Raw genomic sequence first — 6,000 nt, 5'->3', positions numbered from 1 at the left:
ATATAACTACTCCTAGTGACAAATTGTTTAGAGCAAAAAACAATAAATTCAAACTAGAATCATTTTTCACGTATCAACACAAATACCTAGTTAACATAAATATCTAGAATCATCTCACGTGTCAACACCAATATCTAGTCATGCTCACTTGACCTTCCAAGGATTTCTCAAGCTTTCGTGCTCTCAAAAACTTCGCGACTTACAAATGCTCGCCTTCTAGGTTACATAAGGATAGTTTGGACATAATCTTCAAAAGTAGCTCACTTGAGCTCTAGGAATATGCCCCTAGCGATCTTTAGTGGTATGGATGACAAGTCAAGATAGAATTGATGCCTCACTCCCTTTATCAATATGAGTTGTGCTAGCACTGGCCAATACATTTTGTACATACAAATATCCAACCTAAAAAGTCACTTAAACGCAAGCTATAATAACCACAAAACACGTCTAACTAATCTGAGAGAGAGAGAGAGAGAGAGAGAGAGAGAGAGTAAGAAAAGAATGTCACACAAGCGTGTTATTGGTTATATTTGTGAACACCATTAACACACACACTAAGAAAACAATGCCCACAAGCTGGGCGCCCTCGTGTGAAACTCCTGGCCGTCCAACTTCCTGTTATAAGGATAAGTAAGCCCTCGTGTGAAATCTGATTATGCTTCGAACACAAAAAGACTCTTCTCTCCATGCAAGTCTCCACGCAAGCTGTATTTATCAAGCGCTCGAGGTGAAAGGTATTTAATCATCTCTTTATTTCGAAATGCGTAAACATATTTAGTTGTTTTTGTCCGAGCTCTTGAACCTTATCCAGCCTTACAATCAATCGGTTGAAAAATGATTACCGATTTAATTTAATTCGATGTGATACTCTATATACTCGAGAGAGATTGTTTTCGAGAAAAAAATTTCCCCTAACAAAATATGAATTGCTGTTTTGTAATTGATTGTGTTATCATGGGTAGTGGTCATGATTCAATTTATTTTATTGAGGCTCAGTTGGAAATGGAGGGGGTGGCTCTTGCCTTGATGGGTTACAAACCATGGTTGTGATGGGGCGTGACGCCCCTTGTCTCCCCCAGATGTTTTTGGTGCTTGCAGCGAAGCTATGGCAAAGTTTTCCAAAAAAAAGATAAATCTTCTTTTTATGCATAAATTCAATAAAGCAAAAAAAAAAAAGAATTCCCATCATATTCTAGGCATACTAGATATTTTTATGCTAAAAGAATAATTTTTTTCATATTTATGGAAAATACTTTTATAGAGTTTATGCATAATTGTTTAAATAGAGAAATGATAAATTTTTGTTATGTTATTTTTACATGCATAAAAATTTAGATGCAAAAAGAGGAATTCCCACAATATTCTAGGCACAAACATTTTTAATATTAAAATAGGAATTTATGGCATATTTTAAAATATGGGTATTTTTATTTATTTAAAAGTTGAATTTTGAGTATTATCATTTCTTAGAAAATATAGGAAAGCTATGGAAAATTTTATATCATTAGAGAATGAATTTATACATAATAAATTTTGAGCTAAGAAGCAAATGTACTTTATTTATCATGTACTTTCTAGAATAGCATAGAGGTCCTATACCACCTTTCTGTTTGGTAGTGCATGCAACATGGATCACCCGGTCTACGCACTGCCTAGGCGGGACGGCTCGATACGGATGAGGCAGTACGGTGGAGGTGCGGTCGTATCCAGTCGACCGTTTTTAAAAAACCCTTTTTTCAAAAGTTTTTTTGACTGTTTTTTTCTGGCTGTTTCTTGGGTGTTTTGGGGACTGTTTTAGGCTTTAGCCTTTGCTTGCATCCTATATAATAGCACCTCCCCCAACCCCATCCTCACAACTTCAAGTGCTCAACCCTCCCCTCTTTAGTGCTCATTGCTCAAGAGTCAATCGATTCAATCCTCTCCCTTGAGCTCTCCTTCAAGCCTCTCTCCCCTCTACGCTCTCTCAGCATCTCCCTCTTCCTCAAGCCGCCCCCTCAAGCCTCTCCCTCCCTCTCCCTTTTCTTATCCCGGGACCCCTCCCACCTCTTTCACCATGAGAGAAAAGCATGAAGCCTTTACTTTGCATGCCATTACCCATGAGAAGAACGAGGGGAAGTCAAGGGCATGGAAGTGGACTTGCAAGTATTGCGGCAAGGTCTACACTAGTAGTGCCACTAGGCTTCTTGCACATCTCCCTAAGATGGGGGGAAAAATTGCACCTTGCAAGATGATCCCTCAAGACATTGCTGATGGCATTGTGAAGAAGTACTCCTTGCTTTGCAAAGCAAGTGATAGTGGAAGAGTCTCCCCCGTTGTTGCCGCGCCCAAGACGAAGTCATCACGCTGGCAAAGGATACATCCTCCTCATCCTTCTCTCCCTTGACCAACTCCAACCCCTCATCAAAGCGACTAAGTGAGGTTGAGGTTCCACACAAGAGACAAGCCACTCTTGGAGGCACCATTGGATTTTATGGTAGGCACTAGGCCGGTTGGAATAGCAGTGGATCATGCTATCTTGTCCTTCACTCTCACATTTCAGTTCAGCACCGCTCCATTGGGACAGGTCTCCACACACACTCGTTATACCTTTACGAGGGAGACGGACACCGTGTACACGGATGAGATATACAGACGCTTATGTGCCGAGGAGCCGGGACGGCCATTAGATGAGCTCACTCAGATATTGATAGAGACGCTTCATGCTGCAGCATCAGAGGCATATCCCCATAGTCAGCCTACACAGAGACGATCTGGGAACATGCCCCAGAACAGTTGGTATGATGAGGAGTGCAGAGAGATGAGGATCAGATTACAGAGAGAGGTGCTCATGGGTGTTACCACTCACAGACAGTCACGGATTACCTTCCGGCACCTAGTGCGACGGAAGAAGAGAGCTTATCTTGCTCAGTTAGAGAGGGATTTGTACCAGTTATTTATGAGTCAGGACTCAGGCGAGGCATGGAGACTATTCCATGAGCATTCACCATCACCAGCCATTACCTCCACAGAGATTTGGGGTGAGTATGCAGCATCCCTGTACACAGCACCAGGACAGCCGCCCCTGCCAGACCCATCGGAGCCATGCCCAGAGACGTGCTTTCTTTACTGCTGAGATGGTAAGGAAAGCTATTGACAGGATGAGGACTGGGAGAGCATATGATCATGATGGTTTGGTAGCAGAGCACTTTATTCATGCCAGAGATATGCTTGCAGAGCTTATTGCTATGATGTTTAACCGAGCCATGTGTGAGGGTTTTCCTGAGACTTGGAATATGTCCACGATTGTGCCTATCTTCAAGTCAGGGGATCCCATGCTTCCTGGGAATTATCGTACCATCATGATTGGTCACACATTGGCTAGATTATATGCATCTGTTCTTGAGCAGGAGTTGAGTAGATGGGCAGAGAGAGAGGGCATACGTGCATCAGGGCAGGTAGGGTTCAGGAGAGGTTTCTCCACAGTTGACCATATCTTGACACTCAGAGCTATTATTGAGGAGGGCAGATTATATGGCAGGAGGATTTATTGTTGCTTTGTGGATTTCCGCAAAGCTTTTGACACAGTACCGAGAGCCAGGCTGATGCGCAGACTACAGGAGATGGGAGTGCCCACAGAGCTGATTTGGGGAATCATGGCTTTATACAGGACAGTTGTGGGGCAGGTACGTACTACCCAGGGTATATCTGAGATGGTTCACTCCACTATTGGGGTGAAACAGGGCTGCCCCCTTTCCCCCACCTTATTTGGGATGTATGTGGATGAGGTTTCGGACTATGTAGAGCGGGAGGGTGACAGAGGAGCACAGCTAGCAGGGACATGGATTCCGCTGTTATTGTATGCTGATGATATTGTGCTGATCTCAGATTCTCCAGAGGGGATGCAGCGTCATTTGGATGCATTGCACATGTTTGCAGAGGACAGTGGATTGTCTGTTAACCTTGGTAAAACCAAGGTGATGGTGTTTAACACCACAGCACAGTGGGTTAGGAGGTCAATGCCCACCTTTACATATGGTCAGGAGACAGTGGAGTATACAGATGCATATACTTACCTTGGTGTGGTTTTTAGTGGCCCACTATTTTCCTTGAGGAGAGCAGCGGAGACCAGATTGACCAGAGCTTATGCAGCATTGGGGAGACTAGAGAGGATGTGTTCGCAGGTTCAGTTTCAGGAACCTCGAACAAAGCTCTGGCTCTTTGACACTTTGGTCACTTCAGCCATGCTGTATGGAGTGGAGATATGGGGACCCTTAGTGGATCACCACAGCCGAGCTGGTAGCACTGATGGATGGAGACGTATGGAGAGGCCCTTGGTTTCTATGATTTCCCGGATGATTAGGGCCAAGGCCTCCGTACCACATGATATTATCCGTGCAGAGATGGCTGCCCCCCCATTGGTAGTAGAGGCACTCACTCGATCAGTCTCCTTTATACATAGCACTTGGGCTCTCCGTAGAGACAGATATGCTCACTTAGCCCTGGAGTCTTCACGACAGTTGGCATCACAGGGAGACGGATCATGTTGGTATGCACAGATGACAGATTGGTTCCAACTGCATGGCTTTAGTATGGACAGGCTACCTCCATTTCAGTACTCCCTGGATGCACCCTCCCTCTCTCTCACACTGACAGAGATTACCAGGCTTATCAGGCAGGACTTGACTCAGCTGGACACTAGGAGGACATGGATACAACCGACACACGAGCTTGGTACGAAGATGGCTTTCTATAGAGATCATCTTCTCCAGCTCACGGAGGATGGGTTTGTGATTAGACCCAGCTACATGGATACTCATCTTTCTCATGGGGTACGGTGTGCTATTGGTCAGATGCGCACATCCTCACACCAGCTAGAGATTGAGACTGGCAGATTCAGAGGAGTACCAGCTGAGGCCAGGATTTGTCAGCTGTGCCAGATGGAGCCGGAAGAGTTACATTACATATGTCACTGTCCAGTATATTATGAGATACGAGGCCGTTTCCACTGCCTGTTCAGAGAGGGCTTTGGACCACTTTCTAGAGTCATGAGATACCAGGATCAGAGATGCCTTGGATTGTACTTGCTGGAGCTGCGTAGACATAGAGAGGGTCTCCTGAGAGGGAGGGGATCAGAGAGGGAGAGACACCTACAGAGGCAGATTACAGACTTCTTTCGACCAGAGATTGAGCAGTCAGGTCAGCAGGCATTGCAGCTAGCCCCAGAGTACAGCCGCACCAGAGGTACACTGATTGATCGGGCTATAGAGCTGGGGCAGTCCAGGCGCCCCAAGATGAGAGGCCCATCTCGACACCGGCGGAGACTACAACAGAGGATCAGGACCATACTAGCACGGCATGGGAGACGTCCAGTCAGAGTACTCACCATGGAGGATATTGAGGAGATCCGCCAGCGTCCGATGCGGCACATATTATGAGATGGAGGCACCTCCATAGTGTACCCCTCCGTCCCACATGATATTGTATCCCCTCACTATATTCCACTCACCTCCATAGCGTACCCCCCCCCTCACTATATTCACACCCTATAAGGGTTTCTGTTTACCTTCCATTTCCAGTTTCATTTTCTAGGTGCCTATAATATCATCTTTATTTTTCATTTTTTGGGTTTTTTTTATCCAGACATTGTATCAGATCCACCATGATGTAACTTTTGGTCTCATAGGTCATTATGGCCTTTTGAAGACGTTAATATAACATTTCATTTCTTGGGTCCGAGCAAAGCAGCAAGAGGCAAATGTGGAGATTGCATGCACGGTCATTGAGTGCAATCTCGCATTTTGTGTCCTTAAAAGTTGTCAATATCAAAGGATGGTGAGGGCCATTGCCGAAGTAGGACCATGCCATATGGCCCTTGGCATGGTATCACCTACAACGACATACGCACGAAGGCACTTGATGAAGAAAAGGAGAGAATCAACTAGACCCTTGATCTCGTCCGAGCAGGATGGGTGAAGTATGGGTGTTTCATCCTCTCTGGCGGATGGACCGATAGAAAGAAGA

At 45.2% G+C, this 6,000-nt stretch overlaps 1 protein-coding gene across 2 annotated transcripts in view; it reads left to right on the top strand.

Annotated features, from left to right (window-relative positions):
• The first annotated feature begins 622 nt into the window (after positions 1-622).
• LOC147626956 (uncharacterized) overlaps positions 623-6,000 on the top strand; it is a 56,565-nt gene continuing 51,187 nt past the window's right edge. The window contains exon 1 of one of the 2 annotated variants that reach the window (XM_086815518.1): positions 623-734. The gene's annotated coding sequence lies outside the window, so the exon portion shown is untranslated. The remainder of the gene's footprint in view (positions 735-6,000) is intronic. The other variant, XM_086815519.1, reaches the window with a different exon arrangement.

This window comes from Cibotium barometz, chromosome 21, assembly GCF_041138505.1.
Source record: "Cibotium barometz isolate CiBa-2024 chromosome 21, ASM4113850v1, whole genome shotgun sequence".
NCBI lineage: Eukaryota > Viridiplantae > Streptophyta > Polypodiopsida > Cyatheales > Cibotiaceae > Cibotium > Cibotium barometz.
Note: the sequence above shows the minus strand (reverse complement) of the source record. Positions and strands in the feature narration are given on the sequence as shown.